We start from the raw sequence: 12,466 nt of genomic DNA, 5'->3' as shown, positions 1-12,466 counted from the left end.
TTGCTTGTGGTTCAAAAGAGTGTATTTTTTATGTGCAACTCAGCTACTGCGACCAAGAAATTTCCCTTGTGGATCAATAAAGTTTATCTAAGTCTAAGTACAGTATAATACTTTGAGCATTTCCATGTTGTATCACATTAAAACATCATACTTTTTACTGCACTGTGTAGAAACTGTACTTTTCATACTTCAAGCACATTCTGTTGCTAATATCAAAACCTCTATTTCGACCTACTTATTAAGGTCCATTGGTTGCCCCCAGTGTATTATTTAGACTAGAAAATCTGAATATATTAGAGTACATATAAGCATCACAGAGTCCAACTTCCTGTGTCAGATCCCTGTTAAATAGCCAACAGATAAAGTGATATGAGAACTGCGAGACTTGGCATAGTGTCGCTGCTGAACCTTTCATACTTTCATCGGCAGCTACATTTCCGAGCGCCAGGCTTTTCTTGTCGTAGATGTGAATAGTTATTCAGTCTACTGAAAGAAAAATGAGCTGAATCGATTTTTTATTTTATTTTTATTCTTTTTGCCATCAAGCAAATCACAGGTTCTCTGCTTTCAGGTTCCAAATGTGAGGGTTTGAGGCTTTCGTTTGTCACGGACCATAAACTAATTATCTTTGTGTTTTTAAATTGCAGGCCGATAAGACTTTTAATGAGTCATGAAAGGGAACGTTTTAATGAGCGTTTTCCTGACAAAATTATTCACTGATAAGGAAATAACGAAAAAGACACAATAATTTGGTTACTCAAGTACAAGATATTAATATTTCCACCAAAATATCTCTGATCACCGAGACGCTGCCTGAGAAAACCAAGGGAACCCAACACTTTAGCACCCTGTCCAAATCCAAGCTGACAGAGAACTCAAGAAGCCACAGCTGACTAGTCAGGATGTCTTCGAGCAGTCAGTCTGAGAACAGTTGTTGTCTGCGTTGTATGCAGCGTGCGTACAACGAAAGCCATCACCAGCGCATTTATCCTAATCTATAATGTAATACCAACATCTGCAGCGACATATGGCGAGCTGCATTATCGCCTCGTTTTTTTTTTTTTAAAGGGGTTTTGCTGATATTAAAGATACGCACGCTTTAAGTTTTAAGAAGCGGGCCCCACGTCACCACACATATGCGCAGAGCCTCAAACTCTCCGACAGCAACGTCTACTTCACATCTATGAGACAACCTGGGGGCCTAAAACCAAAGAAAAACTTCTTTTATCACTTTGAAGAAGACGCCGCGCTCGCTGCTTTTATATCATCCTTAAAAGTTGTTTGAACTTTTGTTTGCACTTCTGCAACTTGGAAGTGCCGCTCTGAAGACAAGAGGAGAACTATTTCGCCTCACATCATCGCATGCAGCCGCGGCCCACTTGAAGCGTAGGGCTTGCTGCACATCTCCTACCCGCTGCTACGTGACAAATATCTGGCCTTATCAAAATTAACAACGGATCCCGCACATGGACGTCCCGGTGAGCGCGGAGTAGAAACCTACACGGTCTGAGTTGTGCAGTATAAGACGCGGTGACTCACAATGCGATCTCACTGACTCACGCTCTGACAAGGACAAATGTGTGCTGACAAACCAAAAGAGATGGTTTTTAATCGTTTTCTATTCGCGCGGACTAGCAAGTGTCAAAATAAACATGTCAGTGGAACGTCTATTAGATCTTCAGTTATATGTTTTCATTTCAAAGCCATGACTACGTTAAAATGCAGCGTGATTCATAAAAAAAGGACATGTGTAGAGTCACCACCACCCCCTCGGAGGGCAATAAGAGTGATGAGCGGTTCTTCTTCTTCCTTTTGAGCTGAAGAGGGTGCAGGGAAGCCTCGGCGGACCTTGGGAGATCCTTTGCTAAACACTCGACTTCATTGTTTTTGGGTTAACACCGCCGGGTGCCCACAGCACGGCTCTGCAGTTAGCTGATAACACGGAGGCATTTGGAGAAGATTAGAGCGCGAGAGGGCAAGAGGGTAGGAGAGGCGCAGAGGAAGTCTGGAGCGGAAGGAAGAGGAGAAAGAAAGAAAGTGAGAGCCAACGGGGAGAGCGACAAAAAAAAAATAAAGAGGAAGAGAGACGCGCAGATGAAGTGCAAATACATGAATACGCCGTGTAATACACAGAGGGATCAGTGTGCCTTAGTGAGCAGTCAGTCAGAGAGAGACTCGGAGGACAAAGTTGGCACTATGATCACACGCTGAATACATAAGTCCTGTAATCACAGCCTAGTTAGACTAATAGGCCTTCAGGGGCAGGAGGAAGAGGAAGAGGGATACAGACATTAAAAAAGAGAGAGTTAGAGAGTTAGAGAAAGAACATGTGACAAAGAAAAACTCTCTGCAACGCACGGCTTCCGACTTAATAGCCATGACACATTAGCTATCCTAAACAATCATTTCAAAAGGCTATTTCATAAATAATTGCCCTTCATTATCGGCACAATGCGGATCTGTGGGCCAGTTCTGCTGTGGTCTTTTTGTCATTTCGGCCGCAGCCCCATTTAGGACACACAAACCGAGGCCGACGTTCGTCAGCAGCGGATAAAATAGATGACGCGCGAGAAATGACAGAGCCGCGTCCGCTTCGGTCACATCACGCCGACAGCCGTGACACGACGGTGGTAATAACATCTAGCCGCTTAGGTTTTAAAATCCAAAACGAGCAGACGCACGAGATTTCGTCAGAAATAGTTTGAAAAGCGAATTTTGGAGAAATGAAATGCGATCAAGCGAGAGCGTAACAAGAGAAGTTACGGAAACTTCCTCAGCAAAGGCTACCTTGATAACTTCCAGTTTAACATATTCTGTAAATGTGAGGCATGCAGACGGCGGAACACCGAAGCCGTGTTGAAAGGAATTACCGATGCACCGTAAGTGGGTAACATTTTTTCCTTCACCTCTATGAAGGATTTCAAGCTGGATAATTAATCACGGGAAGAGGAGACGACTTGATTCTCACATTGTGTGCGTTCCTGCCATGTCTGGCTGCCTCTGTGTGCGCGCCTGAGCCTGCGTGAGGGTGCAGGAGGTGGAGGCTTTGAAGGATTTTGATTCTCTTTGTTTTTGTTGCTTCATTAAAAGTGCATCTCAAGTGCAATCCTCTCTTCCCGTCCCCCCTCCCCGGTCTCGCACCCGCTCTTTCATCTTTCTCTGGTTTGTATGATGTATTAATCGAGTAGTTCGGCCTTGCTGTTTTCGCAAGGATGAGCCGCGTCGGACACAAAAGCGAGCGCGGCAAAAAGGAGACAGCTGTAGCAGAGACGCAACGCTCAGATCAAGCGTTCGAAAGAAAGAGGGGGGAGTTTTTTTCTGGTGCACCAACAGCACTCGAGAAGAAGAACACTAAAATCTGGCCTTTGTCAAGTATATAGCGCTTAGACTATTATGTCCTCTCAGAGGTAAACAGGAGCAGGAAGACAGCTCTGTCATACAGGCCAGCTCCAAGGATTTCCGAGGTTACGAGTTCTTGTTCGTTCTGATAAAGTGTGTGCAGCTATTAAGCTGAAGGAAAAAGCACACTCACAAGTTCCAATCTGAAAGAAGAGGAAAAAAGAAAAAACAGTGAGTCAATACTGTAAACTCTGCAAAAAGTATTTGTTTCTTTTACTTTTCTATCACAGACTCAGTCGCAACTTACCAGCCACTCTAAACCTCAGCAGAAAGAGCAGCTAAGGAGGCTTAACCTGGCTAAATAGAGCACTTAGACTCGAATAAGCAGAGGCCACCAGTGCTCCGCCGGGGGAAACCACCGTCCAGATATTATCCTCAGGGTCAAAGGGTTAACGCAAGCAGAGTGGAAAGAGCCAGAACAGGCTGGAACTAAGATATCAAGAAGGAAAACGGTTCTGAAAAGTAGAGCTGCTCCTTTGAGACTGAAGACATCAAAGGACGAGCAGCAACAAAGGACGACTGCGACGTCAACTGACGTCCCCCGTGTCTGGACCACATAAAACTGCACTTGAACACACCACAAAGAGATAAACCGAGAGCCAGCTGGCACAGAAGTTCTGCGCCTGCATGAAAGGAAATAAGTATTTTGTTTTCATCATTAAGAAGGGGAAACCGGAAGAGCTACTATTAGCTGGGAGGCTAGGGAGCTAGGAAGAGTGACAAAGAGTCTTACAGAGCTGACCTCTCCTGGATCATGCAGACCAGTTGGTCTACAGTTTTTTTTTCTGTATTTGAATGTTCACATTAGACAAGAAGAGTTTTCCATGCGTGCCCTCTTGACTTTGCTTACTTTCATCACTTCCATTTCTCTTCCCGTGCACTGGTTCCCTGAGCTGAACCGGCCAATGAGAGTGAGCTATTTCAGCTCACGCACACACAGTCGGCAGGGGTTCTACTAGTGGCAACGGCGCGGGACACACTGCGAAGGCTAAGGTCGGAGACCGATGACCCGCTACCGGCAATCATCGCTCTGTTGACTTGGAGTGTCAGTACCCGTAGACATGAGACAACAAAGTCACAAAAATCAGTAGTGGGGACTTGAAAGCGAAAATGTCTTGGGCTTGTACCTAAAAAAAGGAATAGACGGCAATTCAACTGCCCTGATGGACAATGGACAGAATTATAGGAAGGCATATTTATACAGAAGGATTGACAATCATTTCAGAAAGCATGCAGAAAATATACAAAATGAAACACACAGGTGCTGCATGTATACCTGTACCAGAGAGCTTTGTCAGGTTATATTTGTTAATCTCCAGAGAGTCAGTCACTACACGGAATATGAAAGCAGAAGCACCCTGGAGGCTGTCGGGATTTACAGTTTTGCTCGAGGACACCGGAGCGGGGTGGGAGCACAGAACTTGGGAGCGATCACAGCACTTCATTTGAAAAACGATCTTCCCGAATGCTTCGATACCCCGCTGCTCAAAAACACGAGAGGTACGATAATGTATAGTTCAGCGGAAAACAATACAGTAATACTGCTGTGGAACAGATAAAAGAAATAAAAAATAAAAAAAGATAAATGGATGGGGATATGAAGTGTCACATAAAAATATAAACAGGCATATAAAAAGATAAATGCTGCGTATAAACAGACACGTAGACCACCTCGAGAGACAAATGGTGTCAGGGACACACAAACGCACAGCCAGGCAGAAGGACCGTAATAGCGGCGCTAACAGCAGAGCACATTAACTTCAACCGGGGCTCTCCTTTTAACAGAGTCATTAAACGTTCAACTTCAGTATAGTGACATACTGTAAAGACATTCAGCTGTCTGCTCTCCACGGCTCCCCATGCAATTACCTACATGATGCATGACCATGGGGTCAATACAAACACTCACTGTATAGTATATGGTTTCTTTAATCTGTACAGCGTGTTAAATGAGCAATTGCGAACTTGGAAATCAAATGTAGTGCCAGTTTAGTTTGTTCAGATTATTTTGGACAACGCTAAATATAGTCAAATGAAAAAGACGACGAAGACAGACCCACATTAACTAAGATGGTATAAAGATGGACGGCGGAGCTGCCCCTAAAAAGTGAAGCCAAAGCAAGTAGAGCTCCCCCTGGTGGCTGATGGCAGTATATGTCATAAGCTCCGCCTCCGCCATGTTAGTGGATGGGACTTGGGCCAAACTAAAACACTAAAATACACGTTAAATAATTGTTTTTCAAGGATGGTTTCTGTCATTTTAGGTAGTTAATATAATGTCGGAGGTAGAGCAGAGCGCAGTATTAATTAAACGAAACCGCGAGTGAATCTGAGGCGGAAGTGTGGTCATGTCATCGATAACGCAGCTCCACGTGGCTCCACTTTCGGACAGTACTGCAGAGACTCTGGCTCCGAAGTCACAAGATGGCGTCGCCCGTATCCCCGGGAAAATGGCGTCAGTTGGGCCAATGCAAGGAAGTGGGGATGCAGTGTCCATATTTATATACAGCCTATGCTTTACTCCAATGTAGGTTAAACACGCACGGAAATAATGGATTTATTCCAGCCAGATATGATCGGATCATGTATTTACATGGTTATTATTATTATTATTATTATTATTATTATTATGAAAATTCCTTCTCATTCCTCGTAAAATGTGTCCCTACAGGCATGCTTGGTCTGCAGACATGCAGGGAAGATGCAATGATAAGATTGAACACGGTGTTGTGAGTGAGGATTTTGGCTGACAGGTATGAAGGGGTTAATCCTCTCACAGCTTTAAAAGCAGCTTTAAAAGGAAATCCAGACTCATGTGAATGAGTTCCCAGCGTGCAGACGTGGGAACATTCATTATTATATGGTCAGAATTTGTCTTGGTTTGCTAGACATAGAAGATTTTCTTGTTTGCACGGTCTAGAAAGAGGAGAGGCAGCTGCAATAAGCTAGAGGTCTGGGTTTCAGCATAAATAAATTAAATATTACAAAACACCACATGGCGGATGTCCTCAGCACGACACATCTCTTTCCAGTGGCGTTCCCACTTTGTCTTCCTCATCTCCTCACACTATAATTCTCAGTTATTCCTCCCCGTTTTTTTTTGTTTTTTTTTCCCTACCTCATTTGCAGTGCCAGTCTTGAATCTGAATGACCACCTGTTAAGACAAATAGCTTCAGGAGGAATAAAGCGAGTGTGTGTACATGTGCGCGTTCGTGGGCGCCCGAGGGAATCAAAGAAAAGAGTCATTGAGTGAGTCAGAGAGACAGCAAAAGCAGAGCGTGACTTTCGTAGAGGAGGGGGGGAAATATAGAAGGAAAGAAGGGGGGGAAAGCAAAGATTGAGGACTGGCTGTAAAAAAGAAAAATAAGATGAGAATGGAAGGATGAGTCAGGCACCTAAGGAAGCAAACAAGATCCTATTGAAGTTACGCCTGCTCCTGCTGAATAAATACACTCCTGCGAGGCATTTTTATTACAATGCGCTCCCGAGCTCCGAGGCATATACAATAGATTCTCTCCCTTTTTATCCCAGACAAGCAGACGGAAGAGAACTGAGAACGATAAAAAAAAAAAAAAAAAGATCTGGAACCAAAAATAAGAAATGTGCTGATGGATCAAAAGCGAGTCAATGAGAAAAAGACAAGAGGAGGAGAGAGACCGGGGGCCAAAGTAACTTCTTTTCATTTGTAGGGCCTTGTAAAAGGTTGTAATTAATTGTCTAGATTAATAGTGAGGGCAGTGGGAGAGCTATTGTTACGACCAGCAGCTCCTAGGTGCAGGCCCGAGAGCAGGGCTGCAGCGGTAACTCAATCTAAGGACCCATCAGCTATCGTCTGATGATTTGAGGGCTTCCGGTGCGGCCAGCCGATATCCAGACATCAGATAACGGAGCGGTGTTCGTTCCCAGTCCAACTAGGAGTCTTAGTTCGACTTACTACGTCTACTCGCTTGCAGACAGGATGTGACTGCTCTCTGCCGTTTACATGCATCCGACTAAAGACACTCAAACATGATGAGTCAACACTACTCTGAACATATGCTTCCTGTACCAAAAATATCCGTAAAGCTCCTCTAGATCAAGACAGCACGCACGGCAAAACACCTGACTTATAAATCCCGAAAGGCTCTGAAAAGGGCCGCCACGTTTTGCTCAGCAGCCACACACCCGAATGAATATATCAGGTTACACGCAGGGAACAGGAAACCAAGTTCTGTTTTTCTTTCTTCTCCAACCGCTGGCTCAGGTTCAGGCAATCCACTTTAACCCCGGTTTTCCGCGAAGGGGGCGAGCCGTTTAAAAGGAACGAGCGGACCATGCAAAAGGAACTATTTAAAGGATGGACACGGCGGCGGGCGAAAGGGACAAATGGAGAAACCACTTCGCGAAAAAGAAACGTCACGGCACTAAGAGCAAAGTGCTGGAAAAAAAAGATGGAATGCTATAATATGTGACAGAAAGCAACCAGGCAGGAATGTTTGGTGCGGGAGACTCTCTCGGACACACAGTTATGTAGAAAGGGTGAGATGATGAAAGATGACGAAAGAAAAACGCCAGAAATCGACAAAGAGGTTCCCCAAATGTTGGAGGGACTTGGCAGCTATGTTTTTTTTTTGGGTTTATGGCCTAGAAAGACCAGCAGTTACTTACACTGATCAGGCATAACATTATGACCACTGACAGGAGAATTAAATAAGATTGACCATCTTGTGACAGTTCAGTGTTCTGCTGCTAAACGTGTGGACCTGGCATTCACTCGTGTGGATGTTACTTAGACATGTAGCACCCACCTAGACCAGACCAGACCAGACCAGGCACCCCCCACCCCATAGCAATGACAATCCCCAGCAGGATGCAGCCTGACACAGCAACTAAAAAAAACATGAAGAACAGCACAAGGTGTCGACCTGGCCTCCAAATTAACAAGATCCCAAACCGATCAAGTGGCTGCATAAGCCACAAACGCAACATGTGCAGATCTGTAACACGTGAGGTTCAATAAAGCACCTGCGATCCCGCCAAAGTGAACCACACCGAACTCTTCCAGATTTAAAGAAAACCATTTTAGTTTTCAAATTAAATGCATCTTTGAGACAGACAGAAAGAAAACACGCGTGTAGGTGCACAAGCCCAAGAGGAAGAGGTTTTGTGGGAACAACAATCACTGAAATGAACTTAAAGTACTTTTTTTTTTAAATTAAATCAAATCACAAGCATGATTTCTGCTGACTCTTATGCAACCAGCTATCCATACAGTCCATATGTTATGTCACGCTTTTAATTCGCTATTTAAAGAACACAGGACTGCATGCAGCGGTTCTGTAATGTCGAGCCAGTCGTTGGTATAAGTGCATATGCGCGGCGCTCAGTGAGGCGGCTTTAAACCGCGCTGCATAGCATAAGAGTTCGCAGACTTCACGGCTACACGTGACACAGAAAGAGTGCACACTCACTGCATCTTCATCAGGAAAGGAAAGAAGCTCACTTAGATAGTTATACAACAGAAGCCGAGGTAGGCTTTGCATGTGCACCAAACTGGGATGAACGCATTTGTAGAGCGTTCTGAAGGTTCAGGGGAGAAAAAAAAAAAATGAAAACCGGACTGAAAATGTCACCGACAGATTTAGAATAAAGAAGCAGAGCTTTCCAGTACCGGTTCGTCTCACGATGACACTCGCACAAGCACAAACACGTAATTATATTCCCATGCTGCAGCGACAGACTCGAGCGCTAACCGTTTTGAGAGCAGCGGACCGTTTCAAATGTCACAAAAAACGTGGCACGGATGGCATTTATGTCCGTTCACGAACGCAGCACACTCTTTCCATACCTTTCCACGGGTTGATTTATGCTGAATTTTGCAATTTGTAAGTGCACCTGCCTCGTCATACTTCACGCATGACCGGGCTGAAAACACGGAGCGCCGGCATTTATTGGATATATGCACATGAGCGTATGTGTAAACAAGGCCTGCGTTTTAATTCCGCCCCTCCCTCGCAGGCCTTTCAGAATACTTTTAAATAATAGACGTCTGTATCTTTACACAGCGCCACTTCTTCCTCCGTCTTCTCCTTTAGTCTCCCCTCAGTCCAGCCAGCAGACTGCATTATTTAACTAGACACACATTCAGGCCACAATCTTGAATAGAGCCTGCTGGGGATTTATAGTTTGATGTCAATGCAACAAGAGAGCGAAAGAAGTTGTCTTGGTGGGACGGAAAAGACAAAGAGGGAAGGCAGAAGTGTGTGAGACAGAGAAGATAAAGTTTAGTTTGTCATCTTTTCTCATCATGTCCACTTTATCTCCTTTCTCCAGTTCTCAGACTTTTTCCACTCCACCTTTCTGCCCACATCTCTTTCCATTTGCCCTCTCTCGCTCCCTCCATTCCTCCCTCTCTCTTATTCATAAGTGAAAGGAGGAGAAGGGAGGGCAAAGCTGTTACATAAGTGCAGGGGAGCTCCAAGGTTTAGTGCTGACTTTGTTTTCCCTCTGGTTCAATTTGAGAACCACTTTAGATTAAATTAGGTCGTCTTCTTCTACATTCACCTCTCCTCATCTCTTTCATTCTCCCCATCCCCTCCCCGCTCCACTCCATTCCGCCCTCTCTTTTCTTTTATTCAGTGACAGCTGAAAGAATGAGAAGTACCTGCAGCGGTTGCCGACGTACACAGAGTTGACTGGGGTTCAACAAGCTCGTACAACCATAAACACGGAGGGGAAAAACCGCTTGAAATGATTGGATGCTTACACGGTAGAATCCATACCTCATTTAAAATGTGGCTAATGTTTTTATTCCAGGTTGTCTTTCTCTTATACACACTCACCGCAGGGTTCAAGGTGTAAACAAAGATAAAATGAATGCACACACACGCTTCCAAAGCCACAACAGAGTTCGTTTCCTCTCTTTCTTCCCAGAGTCAATCGCAAACCAAACAGCACACTGTGCAGAGGTAAACACTGTACAGTCAATGAGAAGCAGACACACACGAAAAATTCGTTTTACAGAAAACTAGTCTTCCAAGACGTCTTTATGAAGAGATGAAAGCCCCTAATGTTTTATCAGCACCTCCGTAGATCGAAACCACCGACACGTCTACGCTCAGAGACTTCTATTTTTATTGAGTTTTTTATAAAACTTTTTCATTAAACCAAACGGGTCGCGACACACAATTTCATTTGTGCGAATAATTAAGCCCTCATTTGAAGCTTCAAACGTTTCAAAAATGTCACCAGCTCATTTCACAGTCTCATAAAGTCTTGCCCTTTAATAAATATTGGCAGCGAGAGAAGACGGGAGGCTTGTTTGCTTAGCGATCTTTCTTTTTACTAATTAAGTTCCACACCTCGACGGCACTTTTGCAAATGGGTGGCGTCTGTATCCGTCAATAAGTTAAATAAAAAATGTGTTCTTTTTAATCTACACTTTCTAGAAACGCAAAGTTCAACTTGGTACCTACCCACTTCCTCACCTATCGTCACTCATTAACGCGTCACTGCTCGTCCCAGCCTCTATGTTCAGCCCTGAACTCTGCAGTATCTCTTATTTGTCCTTCCCAGTGTGACCAGCATCCGTGTCTATTCAGATTCAGATTCAGAAAACTTTATTTGTCCCCGGGGGGGGCAATTTAAGGCACAAGTGAGCAGCTTAACATGCAAGTACTGTACAGACATTGTACACTGTACTATGACCGGATCCTACAGTATGAAAACAAATTATGCAGTCTTGCTTTATTTAAAAACCCTTCTCGGATGTGATTATTGTGTCTTCCTCTAATCGCTTCATTATGAAACACTTGGCTCTATGAGTGACAGGTTCCTACTGGGAAATTAAAAAAACATACCAGCTTATTAAAATGCATGTATGAACAAGAACATACTACATGAACACAAACTCATGTAGTCAAACTCCTATCTCGTCCCTCCATTACTCTTCCCTTATGCCACGGACAGTAACGTAAAGGACATTTGCCTTAATATGGAAAGACTCCCGGGCCGCCTTCCATCCTCTAATACTCTCACATCAACTCATTTCAATAACCTCCATCTTAAAGCCATGGCTGAAGTACAATGTTTTGGAAAAGAAGAAGAAGTAAAACTGAGATGGCATTAAGTGAGAATGTAAGAGTGGATTATTCCATATTCAAGCATTAGGTGATAACCTCATCTTTAAGCTTGCTACGTTTAGTATGAGTGCTCCACTGATATCAGACATCAGCAACATTCATGAAGATATCTGAACAAACTCCAGAACACAGTGCTGTGGTGGTTAGCACTGATGCCTCACGGGGAGAACATGCAAACTTCTGTGTGGAGTTTGCATGTTCTCGCTGTGTCTGCGTGGGTTCTCTCCGGGTACTCCGGCTTCCTCCCACCGTCCAAAGACATGCTGGTTAGGTTCATTGGTGATTCTAAATTGGCCGTAGGTGTGAGTGTGAATGGTTGTCTGTCTCTCTGTGTTAGCCCTGAGACAGACTGGAGACCTGTCCAGGGTGTACCCCGCCTCTCGCCCGATGACAGCTGGGATAGGCTCCAGCCGCCCACGACCCTTCTCAGGACAAGTGGTTACAGAAGATGAATGAATTAATGAATGAATGAATTAATGAATTAATGAATGAATGAGTTTCTGCATAGTTCAAATAAAAACTGCCCTGACTAAGAAGTTGTGGATTATCCTGTTGCTTTTAAATATTTCATATGAATCCTGGCCAGAATCTCTTTGTCAGATAAAACCCAAACTACCAAGTAGGATATCACCACCAGGGATGAGGGAGGATAATTACTTGATAATATGATCAGAATGAATTTATCTTTTAAGGTTTCTAACAGATGATCTTTTTACAATATCTGTATTATGCTGTGGGTGCAACTCACATCTCCATCAGTGCCACTGGTTCGGTTCAGATGGAGCTCTGTGCAAAGCACTTCTCCATAATTCAAGTCCACAAACTAAAATCAGAAGTCTTGCAGCTTCAGGGATCCTCCAGCTCTCCTCTTTTTCATCGCCTTGTCTCATCCTGTCTCGTCTCTCTCCCACCCCATGTGTTTTGTAGCTGCCCCACGGCATACACT

General features: G+C 44.2%; 1 protein-coding gene across 1 annotated transcript in view; it reads right to left on the bottom strand.

Moving 5' to 3' along the window:
• The window catches only part of epha10 (EPH receptor A10), a gene marked incomplete at its 3' end in the record, with an annotated part of 143,487 nt that overhangs the window by 107,627 nt on the left and 23,394 nt on the right, over nt 1-12,466 (bottom strand). The window lies entirely within an intron of this gene.

The sequence above is a fragment of the Chelon labrosus genome (genome assembly GCF_963514085.1).
Source record: "Chelon labrosus genome assembly, chromosome: 16".
NCBI lineage: Eukaryota > Metazoa > Chordata > Actinopteri > Mugiliformes > Mugilidae > Chelon > Chelon labrosus.
This window is presented reverse-complemented; position numbering and strand designations above follow the sequence as displayed.